The sequence below is a fragment of the Lutra lutra genome, chromosome 10, assembly GCF_902655055.1.
Source record: "Lutra lutra chromosome 10, mLutLut1.2, whole genome shotgun sequence".
Taxonomy (NCBI): domain Eukaryota; kingdom Metazoa; phylum Chordata; class Mammalia; order Carnivora; family Mustelidae; genus Lutra; species Lutra lutra.
This window is the reverse complement of record NC_062287.1, coordinates 67,751,642-67,776,767: the sequence shown is the minus strand read 5'-3', so window position 1 is coordinate 67,776,767 and position 25,126 is coordinate 67,751,642.

Genomic DNA, 25,126 nt, shown 5'->3' with positions numbered 1-25,126 from the left:
CTGCACTCTGAAATCCCCTGCCATGTGTGCGCAGTCCCTGTGCTCCCCACGGGCAGCTCCCAGGAATAACTGAGCGCAGCCAAGATATTAGGGCACAACCATTCCTGGTTGCAGAGGGACATCTCTAAGAACTGACCTGGGCTTATGGGCTCCCCAATGGCCTTGCAGAGTCTGCCATGGACTGTGGTAGTTGAGTGCTTTTGTCCAAATTTCACTCCCTCACTCCTACACATGGGAGGGGCCTCTTGCATTTCTGATCTGTTGGCTCTCCCAGGTTTTCACAGTTCCCTGTTTCCTTAAATGAAAATCTTTGCAGATTTCATTCCGTCTTGGTATCTCTTTCTCAAGGACCCAGACTAACAAAGGTAGTACTATCAGTGGGGTCATAGCACTATGGGCCCCTTTTGTCTTGGGAGGACAGGCTTCTCATCCACACAGGGGTAGATGCTTATTCTGCATGTGGATTTGCCTTCCTAGCCTTTGGATGGTGTGGTGAATGAGATGATGTGGGGCCCGCTCTCGCCAGAGGACACAGCAAGGGTCCTAGGAAGTATAGGGCATTAATATTCAAGACCCTCTTTCATCCAAAGTCACCATCAAGAAATTGAAAAAATGAAATCCACACAATGGGGAAAGATATTTATACTACATGCATCTGTATGTATGTGACTTGTGTACAAAATACATGTATGCTTACAAGGCAATAAGAGAAACAGGGATAGCTCATAGGAAAATTGGCATAGGATTTGAATAGGCACTGCACACAAGAATATCAGTGCGTCAGAAAACATTTGAAATGATGTTAAACTCCACTAGTCATTTGGAAAATGGAAATTAAGGCCTTGGTGTGATGCCATTAGAAATGGCTAAAATGAAAACACCAGAAAATACCAAATGTGCACAAGTCACTGGACTCGAGAAACCAGAACCCTCACTCTGCTGGTGGAAGCGTGTACTAGAGTAACTATTTTGGAAAACTGCTTGACAGTAGCTACTAAATTATATATACACATTTCCCATGACCAACAATTCTGTGTGTACATAAGTTCACTAAAAGAGAGTAAGAACATTCTTGGTGGCATTATTCATAATGCCGAAAGTAGTCATGATGCAAATGTATGCTGATAGAAAAATGGATTGATAAACTGTGTTTGTGCAATAGGATACAGCATTGAGGACCGATGAACGACACTGACATGCAACAGGGACCACGTTGAATAAAAGAAAGACACAAAGCGTAAGGGGTGATTCCATTTGTAAAGTGCTTACAATCCAACAAAACTTGTCCAGACTGTTGGAAATCAGGAGCCTGGTTATCCTTGGTGGATGAACAGTGACTGGACTGGCTAAGGGGGTGGCTTCTGGGGTGGTGGCAAGTTACGTTTCATGATCAGAGTGTTAATTACACAGGTGTGTTCACTTTCCCAAAAGTCATCAAGCTGTACTAGGATTGTCAACTTTTTGGTGGAATGTTTTGGTAAATATTTTGGTAAAATCTACCCAAATTTTTACTTTTCTTCTCAATAACTTCATTACTGACAATTCAGAAAAGACAGACTACAAAAAGACCATCCACTTTGAACATTTTAATGATGATTTTGACCTTTTCTGTAGATGCTCAGATGTTCTTTCCCGAGCCTCCTTCGGATAAAAACAGGACCACGTTCTAGATACTAGGTTTTTTTTTTAAGATTTTATTTATTTATTTGACAGAGATCACAAGTAGGCAGAGATACAGGCAGAGAGAGAGAGAGGGAAGCAGACATCCCGCCGAGCAGAGAGCCCGATGGGGAACTTGATCCCAGGACCCTGAGATCTTGACCTGAGCCGAAGGCAGAGGCTTAACCCACTGAGCCACCCAGGTGCCCTAGATACTGTTTTGAAACTGCTTTTTGCAACATCAATTATATGGTCAACTATATACATTGTAGCCAGCGTTCCATGTCATTGACATTCTTCCAAAGCATTTAAAGAGCTGCTAGATGCTCATCCAGTTGGACTTGCATTATCTGCATAAGAATTCATTTTTCAAGTTTAAGGTTTTCCAATCAGTATCACAAACAATAACTTGATGGTCATTCCCGTAGCTACATCTTTGCCCCTCCACGATTATGTCTTTAGACTCAAGTCTAAAAGTTGTGTGTCTGGATACAAAGGGTGAATACACTCTTGAGGTTGAGACATCCCATGGTTAATTTTTTTTTTTTTAACAACCAAGTAATAGTTTGCACAGAGAGCATGTTTTGAAATAGGTCCCTGTCCTTGTGGGATGGCTCTTGGCAACCTTAGGGCAACAACAGTGAATATAGCAACACTGTTAATAACGACCATGGTACCACCTACATCATTTATTTCCCACCCAAAGCCTGGCAAGGCAGGTGTGAACAGCGGGCTTGCACAGATGAGAAGACAGGTTCAAGTGAAGGACCTGCCTCAGGTTCTCAGAAGATCTCTGGGTTCAAAGCCAGGTCTGTCCAACACCGAAGCCCTCTCCTCTCTCAGTGCTGTTTCCCAGGCAATGGTGAGTCCCTTGGCTGAGTTGTACCAGGGAGCCCGACTGGACCCGTAATTACTGTCAGCCATAATATCAATACTTAATAATGATCGGAGTGACAGCTAATGCTCAATGTATGTTACAAGACTGAGCAGGAAAGAAGGCTTGACACTGAAAAAGAGAATGACTCCGGAAGGGTGGGTGCACGTGCGGAGGAATTCGGAGGTTGAGGGAGGTTACCAGAAGATAAAAAGTTGAAATCCTGTGTCAACCCACTTGATGACATGTCACAAGCTTGTACACGCCGCCGCAGCTACCAGAGCACCAGGCTGTTTGGTCTCATTCCCCTGTAAGATTGATAAGCACATTCCACCGAGACCAGATGTAGCTGGGAGAGGCCAGAAGCCAGTTTACGAGAAGACACAGGGAGTGGAGAGGTTTGGGCAAGCTTTTTGATTGTGTCCCACAGGTTTTATGAAAGGTCAAGCAAGTAGAAACCAGAGGGTGTTCCAGTGAAATGTTGGATTAAGCTACATCCATTTTTCCCTGACGGTGTTAGGGCCGGCTACTCAGAAATAGCAAGAAAGCTGGTGTGTGTGTGTGTGTGTGTGTGTGTGCGCGTGCGCGCGCACGTGCATCCATGAAGGATTTACTGTGATTGACACGTTTGGGGGAAATGGGATGTGCACACCTATCGATAGTTCATTCCTCATCCTTCTGTCCGCTGACCTAGGCAAGTTCAGGGAAGAGGCAACACGGAGGAGGAGAGGGGCTGGAATGCCATGTATCTCGCTTCTAATCCAAATTTAGCCCCGGCGTAGCTTCACATAAAACTAACAATAGCTAACACGTATTTCGGGATCTGTGCTAAGTGTGTCTTCTGTATCTCATTTAAATTTCCAAACCACTCCACGACAAAGGTCCTCCTGTTATCCCTGTTGTGTAGATGAGGATACTGAGGCTCGAAGGCTTAGGAAACACCCACGGGCGATCTCCTAAGATTTACTAAGAAGCAGGTTTGAGCTGAGACCCATCTACATCCCACATCCCTGGTCTCCTGAATGGCATGACTTGGAGAGAATATTGTGAGCCAGCCTCAACTTCCTCTCCTCTAAGGTGGAAATAAAAGCACCAAGCCCAGGGCATTGTCTGAGCCCTAAATTAAGTCTGGAATTTTAAAAAATATCATTTTTTAAACATTTGACAGAGAGAGACACAGTGAGAAAGGGAACACAAGCAGGGGGTGTGGGAGAGGGAGAAGCAGGCTACCTGCTGAGCAGGGATTCTGATGTGGGGTTCGATCCCAGGACCCTGGGATCATGACCTGAGCCGAAGGCAGACGCTTAACAACTGCGCCACCCAGGTGCCCCTTAAGTCTGGAATTTGACCAGACTCTGGCACATGATAGGTCCTCATTGACTCTTAGTTTTTCCTCCCTGCTCAGAACTTTGAAAGAGGGGAGAGAGTATATAAAAACCATACCAAACCAAAGCAGCTGAAAACTTCTAATGGGTCGGAAGAGGATATGTTGGCTGGGGAGCAATGTTATAAACAAGAAGAAAGGTTCAGATTCAACTAGGAGTAGGAACAGGAGATCACCGGGCTCAGCTCTGCACATCTAGTGACCTCACCACAATTTGTAGGGATGACGGGACTAATTGTCAAATGGGGGAATGATGTCCGGAAAAACCAAGGATCTCGCCCTAAGTCACGTGTCTGGGATTCCCTCCAAGGAAGGAGCGTGACTTCTAGGTTTTTATTACAATTTTTTATTGAGGAAAAATTCACGTACCATGAATTTCACCTTTTGAAGTGTACAATTCAGTGGTTTATAGTATATTCACAAAGAGGTGCAATCATCCCCACTATATAACCATCGGATTCCCCAAGTGAATAATTGACATATAAAATTATGTCAGTTTCAGATGTACAACGTAATGATTCATTATCTGTATATATTTAGAAATTATCACCATAGTAAGTCTAGTCAGCATCATTACCATACATAATTACAACTTTTTTCTTGTGATGAGAACTTTTAAGATCTACTCTTAGAAACTTCCTAATATATGATACTACGAACTGTAGTCACCATACTGTTCATGGCATCCCCGTGACGGGTTTATTTTATAACTGGAAGTTTGTACCTTTTTTCCCATCTTCACCCATTTCTCCCCTGTCCTTGCTGTATCCCCTGACTCACAGTCACCAATCTGTTTTCTGTATCTATGAGCTTGGCTTTTTTTACATTCCACAGATAAGTGAGATCATATGGTATTTGTCTTTCTCTGACTTATTTTACTTATCTAATGCCCTCAAGGTTCATTCATGTTGTCACGAATGACAAGATTTCATTTGTTTTTTATGGCTGTGTGTAACTGTATATATATATATATATATATATATATATATATATATATATATATATAAAATATTTTCTTTATCCATTTATCGATAGAAATTTTGATTATTTCCGTATCTTGGCTGTTGTAACAATGCTGCAGTGATGATGGGGGGGTACATATATCTTATAGAGTTTGTGTTTTCACTTTCCTCAGATAAATAGCCTGGAGTGAAATTGCCAGACCACAAGGTAGTTCTATTTTTAATTTTTTGAGGAACCTCCATACTGTCTTCCATAGTGGCTGCACCAATTTACCTTACCACCAAGAGTCCATGTGGGTTCCTTTTTCTCCACATCCTCTCCAGTACCTGTTGTTTCTTGTCTCTTTGATAACAGTCATTCTAAGAGGCATAAGGTGATATCTCATTGTGGTTTTAATTTGCTTTCTCTGATGATTAGTGATATTAAGCACCGTTTCATGTATCTATTGGCCATCTGTATGTCTTTGGAAAAATGTCTCTTCAGATCTTATGCCCATTTTTAAATCAGATTTTTTTTTTGCTATTGAGTTGTACATTTTTTGTTTTGTTTTGTTTTTTAAGAGAGGGAAAGAGAGGGAGAATGGGAAGGGCAGAAGGAGTGAGAGAATCCTAAGCAGGCTCCAAGGCCAGCACAGAACCTCACATGGGGCTCAATCTCATGACCCTGAGATCATGACCTGAGCCAAGATCAAGAGCCAGACACTTAACCAACTGAACCATCCAGGCATCATGTATGCATTATTTATATATTTTGGATATTAACTCCTTATCAGGTATATGATTTGCCAATATCTTCTCCCATTCATTTTGCTGTTGGTTTCCTTTGTTGTCCAGAAGCTTTTTAGTTTGATGTAGTCCCCACTTACTTACTTTTTCTTTTGTTGCTTTTGCTTTTGATGTTACATTAAACATCAGGAAGGGAATGTGCTATGGGGAGTGCTGTGAATTGTGTAAGACTGATGAATCACAGCTCTGTACCCCTGAAACAAATAATACATTATATGTTCATTTACATTATATGTTCATGTACATTGACAATAAAACCATTGTCAAGACCAATGTCAGGGAGCTTACTGCCTATATTTTTTCTTCAAGGAGTTTTATGGTTCAGGCCTTATATTCAAGTCTTTAATCCAGCTGAGTTAATTTTTGTGTGTGGTGTAAGATAGTGGTTCAGTTTCATTCTTTTGCATCAGCTTTCCCAGCACCATTTATTGATGAGACTATCCTTTGCCCATTGTATATTCTCAACTCCTTTGTTGTAATTTACCATATATGTGTGGGTTTATTTCTGGGCTCCCTATTCGGTTCCAATATGATGACTTTTCTGGCTTTCTCTTGCCTTGTGCCTTGATAAGCTCCTCTATGACAATGCTGACTGAGTAGGAGAGGTGAGACAGACGTCCTGGTCTTGTTCCTGAACTTAGAGGCAAATAGTCAGTCTTTGTGCATTCGCTATCATGTTAACCGTGAGTTTTTTTTTTGTTTTTTTTTTTTTTAACCGTGAGTTTTTTATAGATGTCTTTAATCAGGTTAAGGAAGTTCCCTCTATTTCTGCTTTGTTCTTATCATGAGATGGTGTTGGATTTTGCTACTGCTTTCCCTGCATCTGTCGAAATGATAATGTGGTTTTGACTAACATCAATATGATGTATTACATTGATTAATTTTCATAGGTTGAACCAACCTTGAATTCCTGGCATTCATTCTGTCATAATGTATGCTGCTGAATTTGGTTTGCTTGTATCTTGTTTGGGATTTTTGCATCTATATTCATGGAGGATATAGTTTTCTTTCTTGTGATTGGTTTGGTTTTGCTATCTGGATAATGCTAGGCTCAAAGAATGAGTTAGGAAGTGCTCCTTCTTCTATTATTGTTGAATTATCTATTTTGACTTTCAAATCTGTCAGTTTTTATTTCATGTATTTTGGGGATCCAGTAATTGATTAAAAATAGAACTTAATTTTAGGCATGACGGGGCAATACATGGAATTTAACTGGCACCCAAGTGTTTATACTTGTAGATCAGGAATCCCAAGTGCCAAAGAAGATGCCATCATAACGTAGAGTAGGCAAACTGAGTACAGAGCTAAGCCCATATAGACAATGTATGTTTAGCCTGGTTTAGACGGAAAACCCATCTTGTCACCATTACTTATAAAGGAATCCCCAAGTATAATTTCTTCCTATCTGCAGACTGTCTTTGAAACTTCCAACTGGAACTATATCTCGTTTCTTGGTTGATCCTGGTGGATTCTCTTGGCTAAGGATCACTGAGCTTGTTTTTCTATTTCTCCCGCTTTGAGTCAACACATACCTTTCTTCTTTGTGATTGTTTCTAGTCTGATTGTCTCTCTTCAACCAAAGCATATGGAAATGGCTCAAGGAACTCACCTTCTAGTTATTTCTTGCCCCACAGATGTCCTCTTTCAGGAAGCTTTTCAGGGAAGTCCACATCTACAATGTCTGTGGAGAGTGCAGATAATTTGATGGGCATTACATAAGAGGAAAGTGAGTTGTGCTGAATCACACTGTGTGATTTCATGGACCAGACACAGAATTGAGTTGAGCCTTGCAGTATAAGGAAGACTCTCCTGCAGAGGAAAGGAGGGGTCATTCCAGCTTCAGGAAACAGGGTAAGAGGTTCCCAGACCTAAGTTTAGATATATATTGCATATGTATAGCATTGAAGAGGTACCCTTAGTGAAGGTGTGTATGGAAAATTTAGGGAACCATGCAGAGCATCTTTAGAACTTGGAATGGGTTTAGGATTCTGTTCCATCATTCCCTGAACTACTTTTCTTAGTACACTTGTATCCCACAACGTCTCCCAATTTAAAAAAATTAAGAACTATGGTCAAATCCACATAATGAATACTGTTCACCAAATCTTTATGGAGGGATTATCTTGAAGTCTTCATTAAGCAAATACGCATTATAAATCTCTGAAGGGAGATGCAGTATCCAATATTTCTCTACCTTATTTGACCACAGAGTCCTGTTTTCAAGAAGATTCAAGCAACATAGTCAAGATAGAAGGTTCCATAAAGTACAGATGGTAAAATGTTGATCTAATCCAACTTTCTTCCTTTTCAAATGTGGCCTGAGGGAAAGAAGTACATCCTTGGAGCACCTGGCTGGCTCAGCTGGTTAAGCATCTGCCTTCGGCTCAGGTCATGATACTGGGCCTTGGGTTCGAGCCCCACATAGGGCTCCTTGAGCCGTGGGGAGTCTGCTTCTCCTTCACCCTCTGCTCCTCCCCTGCTTGTGCTCTCTCTCAAATAAAAAGTAAAATCTTCTTAAAAAAAAAAAAAAAAAGAAGTGCATCCTTAAGATCCTAGATTAAGTCAGAGTCTGTGCTGGTACTAGAATCCAGGTCTCCAGACTCTGGATGAAGATAAATTGTGGTGGGTCTTGTTTACCATATATATTAGTTGGGGAAAACTTTAGGTACTATAACAAACAACACTGAAATTTCAGTGTGTTAGCTCAACAGAAGTACAGCATGGGAGTTTGTGGTCATGGCATAGTTTGCTTCCCTGTGGCTAATCAGGAACTCAGGATCCAAAAAGAAATGGTATGGCTCTATTATCCCCTGGGGTCGCAGACTACACAGAGAAGTCCCACCTGCTTTTTAAAGGCCTAGCCCAAGAGGAAAGATAATGTAGTAGTTAAGAGTATGGACTCTGGAATTAATTTCCAAGGCTGGAATCCCATCTCCGACTTACTGGCAGTTTCCGTTGGTATTATTCAGCTATTCAGACCCTCAGTTTCTTCATCTGTAAAATGGAAACAATAAAAGAACTTACCTTATAGGGTTGTTATGTGCAGTAATGAGTTAGTGTTTGTCAAACATTTATATCTTGCACATGGTATGTGATTATAAGTGTTTTCTTTTCCATTTCTAAAAGAAATCTATTTACTTATTTATTTAGAAAGAGAGAGAGAGCGAGAGAGAGTGAGAATGAGTTGGGGGGGACAGAGGGGAAGAATCTTTCAAGCACACTCCCCACTGAGTGAGAATCCAGATGTAGGGCTCTATCCCGCAACCCTTGAGATCATGACCTAGGCCAAAACCCAGAGTCAGACACTTAACTGACTGAGCCACCCAGGTGCCCCTGCTTATAAGTGTTTTTTAAATAATATAAACAATACCAACAATCATAATATCAAAAAAAAAAAAAAAAACCTCCTGTTCTATACTTGGCTATGAAGAGAGCTAGGCAGATATTTCCTATTGGCGACTCTACACTCCTGAAGGGAAAAGAGGATTTTTAAAATATTTGATAGAGAGCTAGTCACCTTTGCCAATCCAAAGATTAGAATTTATTTATTTATTTATTTATTTTTAAAGATTTTATTTATTTATTTGACAGACAGAGATCACAAGTAGGCAGAGAGAGAAGGGGAAGCAGTCTCCCCGCTGAGCAGAGAGCCCGATTTGGGGCTCCATCCCAAGACCCTGGGATAATGAACTGAGCCGAAGGCAGACGCTTTAACCCACTGAGTCACCCAGGTGCTCCCAAAGATTAGAATTTAAATCTGAACAGACAGGTGATGGAAATTTTAAAGGTTTTGAGTAGACAGGTGAAATAATAAATCACTCCAGATATTTCCTTCCTATCTCAAATATCTACCTTATTTAGTAAAATTTGAGTTGATAAAGATAAAATTATATATATTATTCTAGACTATAAATATGTCTGATTGAGAATATGTGAATCTTCAACTCTTACAAGGAGTTAAAAATAAAACAAGGGGCACCTGGGTGACTCAGTCACTTAAGGGACTAGCTCTTGGTTTCAGCTTAGGTCAAGATCTAGGGATTTGGGATAAAGCCCCCCACCCCCATGCTCAGTGGGGAGTCTGCTTCCCTTCTCCCTCTCCCTTTGCCCCTCCCTCACCAGCTCACAGTCTTTCTATCTCTAAAATAAATAAATAAATCTTAAAAAATAGAAAAAATAAAATAGGACAGCTGGCTGGAATGACAAATAGCAAAAAAACACACACAAAAAACAAAAAAAAACAAAAAAACCTTTGTACATGCATTTTTTGGTGTAATTTATATACTGTATATTTCATATACACTATGTATATATAAATTTTATATTGTATATTTCACATATGATATACTAAGCAAAATGAATATACAGCTGGCACTGAAACCATTGAAGAGAGAAATTTTAAATTTTCCAGAGAGAAAGCCATGATAATAAGGAATTCATTGTACAGAATCTTTATTGCTAATTTAATATGTATTTAAAAGCTAATGCTATTTGGTGCACTGAAATAATTGTAAGTTTAAAATATTTACGAGATATTTCAGTGGTCTTATTCTACTTTTCCTGTAAGGTTGTACTTCTTTTATTTAAATTCTACATGTAGGGGGCCCCTGGGTGGCTCAGTGGGTTAAGCCTCTGCCTTTGGCTCGGGTCACGATCTCAGGGTCCTGGGATCGAGCCCCGCATCGGGCTCTCCGTTCAGTGGGGAGCCTGCTTCCCCCTGTCTCTCTGCCTGCCTCTCTGCCTACTTGTAATCTCTCTCTCTCTCTCTCTCTGTAAAAAAAAAAAAAAAAAAAATTCTCCATGTAGAAACAGCAATTATTTGTTCTGTTCACAGTATTCTATCTCTCTCCACAGGCACATGGTAGGATAGCATTTCCCTGCCTCCTTTTGAAGTTAGACCTGGCTGTGTGACTTGCCTTGGCCAAAGCAACATGAATGGCCATGATGTATGTCACTCCCAGGAAGATTCAAATGTAATTTACCAAATTCCCTTCCTTCCTTCATCTGTGGGGATCATGACCCATTACAGCCTTCCTCCATCTGAGCCCAAGTGTCTACAGAGAATACATCCCCGCTCCCAACCAGCAGTGCACATGCCACATAAGCAAGGAATATACTTTTGTTACATGAAGCCACTAAGACCCACAGGTGTTCCCTGCTGTATAATAACCTAACCAGTCCTAATAGATGCAAGGAATATCAAGTTAGCAAAGGATGGCTCTAGGCATTTTTAGATGATTTGATTGTGGCGTGCAGCATAGATGGGTAGAGGCACAGCCTGGAGATAGGAACATGTTTCTATCACAGATACTCAGTCTGTGTCCCACCCCTCTAATTTACATGTTGAAACCTAGAGCCTAATGTGATGGTATTGGGAGGTGGGGCCTTTGGGAGGTATTTAGGTCATGAGGGTGCTATACTAGGACACATATGTTAAATGGCAAGGACCTGAACTGCACTTACTACAGTGGGAACAAAGGACAGTCAAAAGTAAAAACATTACCTACACTGTGTTCTTAAACATCAAGCTCTCTTTCACACCTCAGTCAGCCTTAGAAACAGAGGTGACTTACAGCTCTGCTTGGCAATCATAACATCTTCCCAGGGGAAGACTTGACTTTGCCTCTGAATATTTTTTAAAAATCTAAAGCTAATTATGTTTAATGTACTGGGACAATTCAGTTATGGGTTTATTGGATATTATCTAATTGATAGGATTTCTTCCGATTTTGTAGACTGAAATCTCTTTAACATGATAATTACTACTGGACAATACAGTATTCAATTTATTCTGCAGGTAATCATGCTGTAATATTAGGCATTGCTTTTTGCAATCAATGGAGACTATTTTTTTCATTATAACAGAAAGATACTAATTTTAGGAGCCACAATAGAAAGATAATGTCCAATGGAGCCATTATTGGTTTAGGCAGCTGATTTCACATCTCTAGCTAGTACTGTTTACCGGGTCACAACAGAGAGAGGTGCCAAGGCCATTTGTGTATATAAAGGTACTGATGTAAAATACACACGTAACCTGGAGGAATTACTGAATGAGCCATGTGCTTTCCATATATCAGCTGAAATACAGAATTGGTCCTGCTGTCTTCTTTTTTTTTTTTTTTTAAGATTTTATTTATTTATTTGACAGAGAGAGATCACAAGTAGATGGGAGAGGCAGGCAGAGAGAGAGAGGGGGAAGCAGGCTCCCTGCTGAGTAGAGAGCCTGATGCGGGACTCGATCCCAGGACCCTGAGATCATGACCTGAGCCGAAGGCAGCGGCTTAACCCACTGAGCCACCCAGGTGCCCCAAGTCCTGCTGTCTTCTTGGTCTATAGAAAACTGGATTGGGAAAAAGTCTTCATAGACTCATCTGATTCCAATATGCGGTATCTAAGTTTACTATACGATCACTTATCATGTCCCCAGATCACTAGTGGACACATATGGGAAGGTGTTAGTCCTTTTTTTGATATGATATTTATTATTTTAACAATTGCAAAGAGAACTGGGTTATGAGAGTCAATTCAGCGAATATTTTCTGAACAGCTACTTTTTCTGCTTATTTTTTTTAATTTTTAAAAATTTATTTTTTTATTTTTAAATTGATTTAATATTTGAAAATCCGATTTTATTATTTATTTTTTTTAATTTTTTATATCCAAATGAAAGAAGTATATTTTTTACTGTGTTTACCAAATTCTGATTTTTCTGCTTATTAATAGCAAAAGTCCTCACTACAATGGATGGGCTTCCCCTGGAAAGTGAGGGGCAGTGAGTGAGAAAGATAGGTATGCCTATCAGGACCCTCCACACGCATTAAAGTTTTAAAAATGCTTCTTTACAATTCAGTTGCATTATGAATGTATTTATATCTTTAGCTTTTAATTGACATCTAGTTGTCTAATTCCTCCAACATTGTTCTTTTTTTTTTCAAGTTTATCTTGGCTCTTCTCAGTTTTTGCTTTTTTCTATACATCTTAGAAATGGCCTCTGTCAGTTCCCCCTAATAAAAACTTGCTGACATCTTGATCAGGATTAGATGCAATTTACAGATCAATTTGGAGAATATCGATGTCATTAAAATGTTATGTTCTCCCTTCATGAAAATGATACAACCTTCCATTTATTTAGATTTATTTTCATCTCTCCCCAAAACATTTTTGTGGTCTTTGGTATAGAGGTCTTACAGACCTTTTATTATATTTATTACTAGATACTTGATGTACTTTGGTAGGTTGAAAAATAGTCTCCCAGGGATGTGAGGTCTTAACCCCTAAAACCTATAGATATGACCTTATTTGGAAAAAAGTCTTCATAGATGTGATTAGGTTAAGGATCTTGAGGTAAGGAGATTGTTCTGGATGGACCAGAAATGCCATCACAGGTATCATTATAGGAGAGGGAGAGGGAGGTTTGATGAGGCACACAGAAAGAGAGGTCATAGGAAGATGGGACTGAGAAAGATCTTAAGATGTGGGCCTTAAACTTGGAAGTCATGTCAACATGCCAAAAATGGCAACGGCCTCCATCAGCTGGAAGGGGGAGGACAGATTCTTTTCTAGAGCCTCTGGAAGGAATGCAGCCCTGCTGACATCTTGATTTTGTCCTAGTGAAATGGAATTCGGACTTCTGGCCCCAGAACTGTGAGAGAATGAACCTTTGTTGTTTTAAGACATTTCTTCTGGAGTTGGTGTCTGTAGGTTAAAGAGGCCCCAAGTTCCTTGTTACCTCTGTGTTTCTGTCCTCTCCTCCATCTTGGTCCAGCAGTTCTTGGTTCTTCACAATCTAAGTAGGTTTAAAATTTTTACAAATCCAGGGGCACCTGGATGGCTCAGTCAGTTAAGTGTCTGAGTCTTGATTTCAGCTAGAGGCTATTATGATCTGAGCGTTGTGAGATCAAGCCCCTCATCAGGCTCATGCTGGCATGGAACCTGTTCAAAGATGTTCTCTCTCCTTCTCCCTCTGCCCCCTCCCCCCACCCTTTCATGCACTCACTCCCCCAAAAAAAAAAAATTTTTTTTTGTTTGCAAATCCAGCTTTTATAGATGTTCTCAGCAGAAGTGTGGTTTTATTATCTAGTCCCACACTGCTTAATTTAACCTCACCTGCCATTTTCTTGGGTGTTTTACAAATTTTAAGAATTTATTCATTTCTTGAATTGTTTCTAACTTCTCTGCATTACTCTCTTTCTCTTCCTTTGTTCTTCCTCCTGTTTCTCTGTTTTATCACAGGCTGTTATGTTAAAACATAAACTTCTTCCAAATATCTGGTGGGCTTTGTTTTTTAAAAAATATGTATTTTTAAAACAAGGCCCTAAATGCAGTGGAGATGTGCATGTGAGAGAGAGAGAGAGAGATTGTTAGTAGACTTTACCACCGATCAGGGGTAACCTGGCCATTTCCTTGCCGGGACATCAGAATGTCAGTCTATGTAGTTCCTTCCCCTTGAGCAGGGGTACACTCTGGCTTCCAATGTCCTGGGAAGTCTCACCATTCAGTTTAATGAATTTTCACTTATTTATTCCATATTCAGTCCAGTGCTTCCCCACTTTCTTGAGTTGTTCCTGAGTTTAGATCATCTGTACCAGGGGGTAGAGTCTGACCAGCTCAATTTTAGGTGTCCATTTCTGGTTCAATCAGCTGTGATGGGGGACCAGGTCACAGATCGTCTAGGGTTGCCACTTTGCACTGAGCCTGCTATACATAAGGCACATCTTTACATCTTGGCTTGCTTTCCTTGGAACCATTTTCTAAAGTTCTGAAATCTTTTGTTTCCAGAGAAACCACTCCTCTTTTTAAAAATTTTTTATTTTCTATTGTATTTATTCTTATTTATTTATTTATTTGGTGTCTAAACCCTTTTTAAAAAATTAACATATAATGTATTATTTGCCCCAGGGGTACAGGTCTGTGAATCATCAGGCTTACACATTTCACAGCACTCACCATAGCACCCACCCTCCCCAACGTCCATAACCCAGCCACCCCATCCCTTCCCCACCAGCACCCAGCAACCCTCAGTTTGTGTCGTGAGATTAAGAGTCTCTTATGGTTTGTCTCCCTCCATATCCTATCTTGTTTCATTTTTCCCTCCCTACCCACCACAACCCCCCACCCTGCCTCTCAAATTCCTCATATCAGAGAGATCATATGATAACTGTCTTCCTCTGACTGACTTATTTTGCTCAGTATAATAGCCTCTAGTTCCATCCACATTGTTGCAAATGGCAAGAATTCCCTTTTTGATGGCTGTATAGTATTCCATTGTATATAAATACCACATCTTCTTTATCCATTCGTCTGTTGATGGACATCTAGGCTCTTTCCATAGTTTGTCTATTGTGGACATTGCTGCTATAAAACTTTGCATGCATGTGCCCCTTTGGATCACTACATTTGTATCTTTAGGGTAAATACCCAGTAGTGCAATTGCTGGTTTGTAGGATAGCTCTATTTTCAACTTTTTGAGGAACCTCCATGCTGTTTTCCAGAGTGGCTGCACCAGCTTGCAGTCCCATCAACAGCGTAGAAGGGTTCCCCTTTCTCCACATCCTCGCCAGCATCTGTCGTTTCCTAACTTGTTAATTTTAGTCATTCTGACTGGTGTGAGGTGGTGTCTCACTGTGGTTTTTTTTTTTTTAAAGATTTTTTTTTTAATTTATTTGACAGATCACAAGTAGGCAGAGAGGCAGGCAGAGAGAGAGGAGGAGGAGGCAGGCTCCCTGCTGAGCAGAGAGCCCGATGTGGGACTCGATCCCAGGACCTTGAGATCATGACCTGAGCCGAAGGCAGAGGATTTAACCACTGAGCCACCCAGGTGCCCCTCACTGTGGTTTTGATTTGTATTTCCCTGGTGCCAAGTGATGCTGAGCACTTAGAAACCACTCCTCTTCACTTGGGAGAGTGAGGAAATAAGCTTTTTTGCATCATCCACTTCTTTTCTTCACAGACTTAAAAGTTTTCATAAGGCCAACCCTGGACACGTTCCAGGTGAGGGGATGTCCATCTGCTCACGGTGGTTGGTACCTGGGCTCTCTCAAAGCAACATCATATGTGGGGTCGGCAGGGGCAATAAGGTTAGGGTAGAAACTTCCTTCATTCTTTGGGTGAATTCTGTTCCAGGTTTCCGGGAGGGGACTTGGGGATAAGCAGGTTCCTGCTCTTTGTGCATACTCTTTGGTAGCAACTTGGTGGAGTTGAATAAGAAGGAATATACTTTGATCCAAGAAACTTCGGTTTGAAATGGAGCCACTCACTGGCTGTTTGACCTTGGAGTTTCAGTTTCTCCCTTTCTTTAAAAGCGGGAATAAGGGACGCCTGGGTGGCTCAGTTGGTTAAGCAGCTGCCTTCGGCTCGGGTCATGATCCCAGCGTCCTGGGATCAAGTCCCACATCAGGCTCCTTGCTTGGCGGGGAGCCTGCTTCTCCCTCTGCCTCTGCCTGCCATTCTGTCTGCCTGTGCTCGCTCGCTCTCCTCTCTCTCTGACAAATAAATAAAATCTTTAAAAAAAAAAAAGCGGGAATAATAAAGAAGCTTCGTTCTGCTCATCTGCTGTGAAGACCGTAGCAGGGTCAAGCACCTGTTATTCCTTACGCTCTCCTCTTACAGAATTCCAGTGACTTGAAGGCATCTTGCACTTTTCACCCTAGCGGGAGACCTGGCTTGGTTCTGCATCCCGTTCTGCCCAGGACATTGCTAAGGGACCCTTGGGCCCTGAAACCTGGGTCAGTGTTGAAGTATCATTCATAAAAGAGCTGAAATGGATGGTCACAGAGGAGGGCTAGAGAGATAGCATCTTACAGGAAAAGCGAATTAAAAGCTAGGCAGCTGATCTGTTAATTCAAAGGAGCTGAGTCAAAGGTAAGAAACTCGGCTGTGTACAAACTCGACTAAAACTTGAAAAATCAACCATGAGTGAAACTTTGAAGTGGCCTGGGGAGGCAGAGTCTGGAGTAATTCCCAGAACTAGGAGATCTGGGTCCTCTGCTCCAAGCAGGGAGCAGTTTAAGGACTGGAAGCCCAGGCCCCGAAAGAAGACAGCCTTGTGATTTTTATTTTTACTATTTATTTTAGTGAAAAATCTAACATCTACATAAGCCTAGGGAGTGAAAGGTAAAAGCCCAGATCTCTTTTCCCCCTTTTGAATCCTATTTCTATGCATTTACACATCTATACAAAATATTTTTTACATGAATGAGATCAACCTCTGCATAGCATTATTTTTGTATTGAATAATATTCAAGAATTCAACAAATATTAATTGTGCAGTATTATAGGTGACAGAGATGTAGACTAAAACAGAAATCCATTTTTCCATATTGATACGTGTCCTTTAACATTAGCAAAATTATTCTACTGTTTAAGGGATATTTATTGTTTTCCTTCAATCTGAGTTTTGCCTTTTCATTTCAAATGGTGTCTTTCAAACAACAGCTTTTAACTTTGATTAAGCTCAAGCTGTGATATTTTTCCTTTTATGATTACTGCTTTTTTTGGTGTTTTAAGGAAACATTTCCCTATTCCAAGGCTGTAAAGATTTTATCATGTTATCTTTTAGAATTGTAATGGTCTAGGCTTTATGTTATATCTTTCTCTGTTTAAGACTTGCCCTAGTCTGAGTCACAGAGATTGGTCCAGAAATGGGCAGCCACAGCTCAAACTATTGCACAAGAGACTCCTTACCTTCTGAGCGAGCTGCTGTTGGCTGTCTTTGCTGCCTGAGAAGGAAGCCTATGTGGAAGAAAGTAGCGACAAGACATGGGAAGAGGCAGGTCCCTGATAACATTGTTTGAATACCTGGATCCCACTGTTCCTGAAGCCATATATCCTTGCATCAGCTACTGGATAAGCCTGTATTTTGACCTCAGGCAGTTTGAGTTGTATTTATTTCAACTACATTTGAATTTCTGGAGACTAGTCTAACAAAGTAAGGATAACTAATCTAATCAGTCCTTTATGGATGGACATTTAGGCTGCTTCACATTTTAGCTATTCTAAGCCTCTCATGTTCTGGGGCCAAGGGGAGAAGGAGAATGGATGAAGAATTTACATAAATGGAAGACCTTTGTTTTGAGGGAGATGTGGTGAATTTCAAAAGAAGAACAAAGTCAGCAATGGGCTACTTTGAGCCTATAGAGCTGAGCCAAGGAGACGGAACTGTTTCATTAGACTCTCCATTACAGGACTTCAGTCCTCTGCCTGGGGTAGAGGAATGGCCTGGAAGAGAAGGGTCCTCCTGCCTCAGCACCAGTGCCATGGGAAGGGAGAAGGCAGGGGCAAATGGCTGCTGTCATTATGAGCGCTCCTGTGCTGGGCTCTGATCCAGCCAACGCCGTACTCGTGATCATAGTCCTGGTTTCCGCCCTCTCCACAGATTAATTCCTATCCACACTGCCCTCTCTGGAGGGGACCGTTAGGCCCTGAAACCTGGGGTCTTTCTGTGACCTTAATACAATCTTAATTTTTTTTTTAAGATTCTATTTTTTAAAGCAATCTCTGCACCCAACATGGGGCTTGAACCCACAACCCTGAGATCAAGAGTTGCATGCTCTACTGACTGAGCCAGCCTGGTGCCCCTCCCTCTATATAATCTTGAATATAAATAATCATTTGAATTACTTTCAAATTTGCAAGGCAAAATATGTGACAAAGGCATCATCATCATTACCAAGGCTTATTTGAAAAGTGAGAATACATCGGAGATAGGAAAATATTCCAGCATAAACTTTTGAGTCAGAATGACCTCAATGACTCTCCTGGATGAAAACCTCGGGCAAGTTGCTTTCTATGCTTCAGTTTCTTAATCTATAAAATGGGGATAGTAAACCATTCCTTCATATACTGTAAGGATTTAATGAGATAATTTTTGGCAGCGTGACACATGGAACAGAGCCAGTGGATGGTAACAGTCATTATTGATAAACAAAGGCTCAGAAAAGTAGAGACATGCCCGAGTTCTCCTATGTAGGGAGAGTCCTGAACAGTCCGGAATCCATGACCTCTACCTCTTGCCTTTCCACTGCACTACACAGCTTCTGAAATGACTCTTAAAAAAAAAAAAAACAAAACAAAACACGGGTAAGACACAGTATAGTTTCTCAGCCAGTGAGGGGAGATTGTGGAGATAACAGGATGTTCCCTAATTCTTTTTACTTCAGCATTGGACAATTTTCCTTTCTCAAACCGCCGGCCACCTCAAGTTTCCCATTGGAAGATGTCTCCGGAGTGGTCCAGCTTCCCGGAGCTCCCGGCCCGGGCTCCCCCTAGCGGCCGCTGCGGGACGGACCCAGTCCTCATTGGGCCAGGAGGCCTTGGGGTCCATGGAGGAGAGGGGTGTTCTCTAAGCTCAACACCCTTCACAGAACATACCCAGCTGTGGTGCAGTGTTTCCCCAGGGGAAGGATACACTCCCCTTCTGCTCTGGGATTCCAAGGCTAAGGGGATGAACAGTGATAGGGGACTGAGCTGAGGTCTTCCTGGAGACACACCGCTGAGGACCGGGGTGAAGGAGGGCAAAGCCTTCATGACCCTTCCAAATCTTACATAGCTCACTCATGTTGTCAGGGTCTCTGTGTCTCACCAATTGGCTTAAGGGATGTTCTCATCCAATCTGGACCTGCTCCAGAGCCCTGTGCTATGCCTGTGGTCAGCATTCAAGCAAACTCCTATCTTTGAGAACCACGTCTCTAATTGATTTGGGGGGAATGTTGTGCTATTTAGTCTCTGAGGACACCTCTGTGAGCTTGATTCTTCCATTATCCTTGTCTTCGAGGTGAGGAGACTGTGATTCAGAAGCCCTCCTTCTCCTGCCAAGGATCATATACCTGGGGAATGGAAAAGCTGGCATTTGAGCCCAGCGCTGAGAACTTCAAAGGCTGTTTTCTTTCCACCAGGCTACCCTGCACTGAACACAGTAATTATTTGTACCTACAGTAATTATTTGTTACCTACAGACACTATCAATCTTAGAACTGAATAAAAAACTTGGAATCGCAGTAGAGGGGAAAAGCCTTATTAGCCACAGTTCTACTTGTATCTCCTTTCCGTCTCCTACCCATCGTCCTCCCTCTCTCTGGTTTGTTCTTTTTGTCTAAGAACTGCTGCCAAGCCACAATTTCCTGTGTTTTGTCTTGTTATCCAGGGAGGAAAGTAGTGTCTGCTGGCCTGATCTGTGACTTGGGGCCATAATTACTTCTAGACTGTTTGGGTCCAAGGGGCTTGCTAAACATCTCAAAGAAATACCACAACCTTCCAGTTCTTTCATCTCTACGGTGGAAGTTAAATAGAAGAGGATTAACATTATTGGAACACTGTTAAGTATCCTATTTTGAGGGGAAAAAAATATATATATATATATTTATTTCTCATCACAGCTATCGGTTCTTCCGCTGGTACAGACGAGAAAACTGAGGATCTTAGAGGTAAAATGGTCTGTCCAAGGTCACATTTCTGGGATATCAAGAGCTGAGATTTGAATCCAATCTGTCTGACTACATCTGTCTATAATCTATCTCTTAGAACCACACCTCCTTCTTGTTAAAATATATTTTTTTTCCTTTTAAGTCAGTTCCAGTTAAATGTAATTAACTTAGGATAAAATGCCCTCATTTTAAGGTATACTTCAGTATACCTTAAAATATCTTATACAGTTTGATGAGTTTTGACAAATGGATACAACTTGTAACTGCTACCATAATCAAAAAACCATAATCATTTTGGCAAATCAATACACCTTGTAACTGCTACCATGATCAAAATATATAATATTCCCATTATCCCAAAACATTCCCTTATGCCCCACTGTGGTCACTTCCACCCCAACACAGGTGACCAAGAGCCTGCTTTCTGTCACCACAGATGAGATTTGTCTTTTCTAGAACTTCATATAAGTGGAATCATATAACATGTACACTTCAACACATGAATTTCAGGAGGGCATAGACTGTTCATAGCAGTGTTTGGTTATCAATTAATTTTTTCAAAAATAGGATATAGGTTTATTCAAAATTTCTATTTCTTCTTGGGTCAGTTTTGGTAAGTTGCTTTCTTTTAGGGAATTTGTCCACTTTATTTAAGTGGTCAAATTTGTTGATATTATGTTGTTCATAATCTTTCCTTATTATCTTTTTGATATTTGCACTATCTGTAGTGATGTTCCCTTCTTTCATTTCTGAATTGGCACTTTGTGTCCACTCTCTTTTACTCTTGGGAAGTCTAGCTAGAGTATTTTCAATTCTATTGATCATTTCAGAGAACCGGTTATTATTTTCATTGGTTTTGTTTGTCGTTTATCTGTTCCACATTTTAGTATTTTCTGATCTTGGTTTTACTGTTTCTTTCCTTATGCATATTTTGGGCTTAATTTACTCTTCTTTTTCTAGCTTCTTAAGGTGGAGGCTTAGATCATTGATCCCATTCTCTGCCTATTGATTCTGAGTTTACATTCGGTCTGCTTGATCTTTCATCTCCAGTACTGTGTAAATATTTTCCCCACTATTGCTCATTCTTCTATTCTTTTGGAACATGTCTGGTTTTGTCTACTCTAATATCTGTTTTGATGGATTTAATAGATGGAACCATACTTTCTTCTTTGCATCCTGCACAAATATTAATGTAATGTTCTGTATGTAGTAGGTACTTAATAAATATTTATCGAAATAAAAAATATTTCAGTGTGTTTCCAAGGACCAGATTTTTAAAAAATGGGTGGAGAACAAGGTACGTAAGAGGATTTGGGCTTAATATTCCTGTTTGGTCATCAAAAGTCAGCTCAGACATCTCTTCTTGGAAGGAGACTCTATTGGTAGAGAGTATCACTCTCTCATTCAGTTTTATCTTGCATATACTCCTATCATTGCACTTGTGTTGTATCATAATATTTAAAAAGTTAGTTTATAGGTCTGTCTCCTATTCTAGTCTTACTTTTTGACAGCAGGGGCCCTGTCTTGTTCCTCAGGGCCTAGCACAATGCCTGAATATAGAAATCATTCAATAAGTGTTTATTGGGTAAATGAGAGAACAAAAGGCCTTCCTCTGCCTCCAGAGTCTGATGAAACATTCAGAACATATGTAACAATCTGTGTATTCTGCTGTGCTCTGTTTCAGAGGATAAGCATGCAGGCTTATTGTATTTTTGAAATGAATTTTATTTATGGTTTTTAAAGATTTTATTTATTTATTTGACAGACAGAGATCACATGTAGGCAGAGAGGCAGGCAGAGAGAGAGAGAGGAGGAAGCAGGCTCTCCACTGAGCAGAGAGCCCGATGCGGGGCTCGATCCCAGGACCCTGAGATCATGACCTGAGCCGAAGGCAGAGGCTTTAACCCACTGAGCCACCCAGGCACCCCGAAATGCATTTTAAATGGAGAAACATTCAGCATGTGTTGTAAGTTACTGCTGTCACTCAGAGCAGGGTCCAGAATCAGTCAATGCTGGGGACCCAACAGCAAGTGGACACCACCACCACCCCCCTTTCGTTTGTCTGGAAGGAAAGTAACTGGCTTACACCAAATGAAGCTCTCTGAGAACTGTTTCATGAAGACAGGAGGGTCTGCATCTTCATTGTCTCAGAAGTACTGAATGCAGAGCGATTGCGTAATAGGAGACGCCCCTCAACTCCAGATCAATGTGCTCCCCTCCTAGGGCAGCTGTCACAGTGCCCTTGCTGAAGCTCTCCACTTCATAATCTCACACGTGCTTAGTTCTTGTTTTCCAAGCTCCTTCCTACCCGTTGCCTTCTCCAGCCATCACAACAGCTGCTCTGTGTTCTGGAGGGCACTGAATAAAGGAAAAAGGTCCAGCAGGAGCCAGACAGTGCTGATTGAGCTTCAGCTCCTCCACTTGCTGGTGGGTGGTGGTGGGTTAATATCTTTATCTCATCAAGCCTCGATTTTCTCACTTGTGAAATGGGGGTGATAACACTTACCTCACAGGCTTCTTGTGGTGCTTGGAGCTAATTTGTACAACCCATATGTTTGGTGCCTGTTAGGTGCTTGGTGGATGGTATTTATTATTTTCCTGTTTGGAAATGTTGTAATTATTTTGGCTTTTTGTGGCAATTCAGGGCGAGATGACACTAAGTGCAGTAAAGCAATGCAAATGGACATCGTATTGTGGCCAGTTTACTGCCTCCCAGAACAACTTCTATGAGCAAGCATAGAAGGAACTTAAACAAACAAAACCAAAAACCTTCCTCCAAATTACATGGAATGGAGGGAGGCCCTGTAACTTAAATAATGCTGGAGGGTACCTCAGTCCATCCTGGAATCCATGTAGACCTTGTATTTAAAGTGATCACTTTGGATAACTTGGTATTAATCTGTTTCTATGATTATTATTTTTTAAAAATATATTATTTATTTATTTGAGAGAGAGCAGAAGCAGTGGAAGCACCAGAGGGAGCAACAGAAAGAGAGGGAGAAGCAGGGAGCCTGATGTGGGTTGATACCAGGACCCTGGGATCATGACCTGAGCTGAAGGTGGACTGACTGGGCCACCCAGGTGCCCTTCTGTGAGTATCATTTAACAAAAATTGAACTGGCACCTCCTCTGTGCTAGATGCTATGGTTAGAGGGATAAATGAATGAATAAATCAGTAACTGAATGAACCTTCACTCTCCAACAGAAGGCCGTCCAAAGAGCACAGAGGATGGACTCACTAACTTTGTCCAGGAGAGTTGGGGAAGGGTCTACAGAAGAGTTTTGAAGGACAGGTGGGTTTTCTTCAGATGATGCTACCACTGAGCCTTAATGGCCTGATGAGATTTAACGAAGGTCAGCTATGGGGAACAATGAAGTCGCAGAGATTAGCTTGGCATGATAGTGGCACGTTTGCCCTGGATTAAACAGAACTGAGTGAGAATGCACGCTCTGTCATGGATGAGCTGGGAAACCTTGGACAAGTTGGCTCAGTGCTTATGTTTACTCAGCTTAAACCAGAGATACTAGTAATATCTACTTTGGGGGATTTTAAGAGATTAATAATTTCCCATCTTTCCCATATAGGGTTGAACTCACTCAAAGGGCAGATATTAGATAGACAAATATCAAATACTGCTTTATACCGATAAAACCGTATTCAAAAACTTGGATGTTTAGAAATGAAGGGCTTCCAAATACTGTGCCCCAACATTAAACATATTCACTAGGCATAGGCAGAAAAAGAAACACCAGCCCCTCTCCTGTGACATATCGGCTCCGCTAAGCTTACTCGGAAGCTTCCCAAGCAGACCCAAATCCATCCTTTCTTTCGGCAGGCAGATCGAAGTGTGGTCTTGAATGTGACCGAACCACGTGTGTCTAGTTCCTTTTTCCCCAACATGCCAACAGGATGAGTGACTCTCCCTAGGGAGAGGAGGGAGTGAGCAAGAGGCCATGAGTTTTATTCTAGTGGAGATCCTTCCACATGAAAACATGAAGCCACAAAAGGGGAGGCTGCCTCCAACACCTGTGGTAAAGAGTTATTGTGAGGATGAACATGACATAATATATACGAAATACTAAGCACGACACCTGACACACAGTAAGCACTCAACAAATGTTAGCCTTTATGATTGTTGTGATAGTAGCAGATTAGCAGGGTCAAATATATTTTCTAATAACCTTCCACTAAAATACCCATGGAGATATGCAAAATGCAAACATTAGAAACTAAAGAGAAGACCATATGCCAATATTTGAGGGGGAATTTTTTCCAGTTGTACTGTTCATAAAGTTACACATCCTGGACTTGACTCTCCTTGAGAAATCATGGAACCCTCTTTTGGGAAGGAGTCTAAGCTATCCCCAAATATCAACAAACCTACGCACCTACATCCATTCTGCATTTGGAGATTATCTTCTGAACTTGATAGACATGGTCCTATTCTCTCATTTCCATAAATTCCACTCCACATATATCTCAAAGCTACAATTCTCAGGATGTGCGATATATTTCTTCCTAGAATGAGTAGTTATCCAAGAAAAAACATTCTGGTAGAAATGGTAGATTTTGGGGAACAGTGCTGTAGGTAGGGATGGGGTAGTAGTGGAGGAAAAGGCAAGAAAAAAGATGTGGTCTCTTATGCTCTGACAAAAGAACTAAACATCAGGGAGAGAGGAGAGCTCACCTCAGTCTTGCTCAGTCAATGAGATGCTCACCTCCCCAGCCCTGGACTGGGGGCTGTGTACATCCATTCCTGTTCTAAGTCTGGATCATGAAGGGGAATACTCTAGCACTCAAGTGTATAGGGAGAGAAACCATGGAGATTCTGTGGTTCCCACCTGTTGGCAAAGTTTAGACATGGTTTAAGGATAAGGCAACAGTAAAAAAGGAATGCTATACAAATTATTATAGCATAAAAGAAATGGAAAATTATTCTTGAGGCACAGACAAAAATCATTACTCTAAAATTACTTACTATAGGAATTAGAAGAGGTTTTGAAAGACATCTCCTTATCATTTTTCAATAAGATCCAA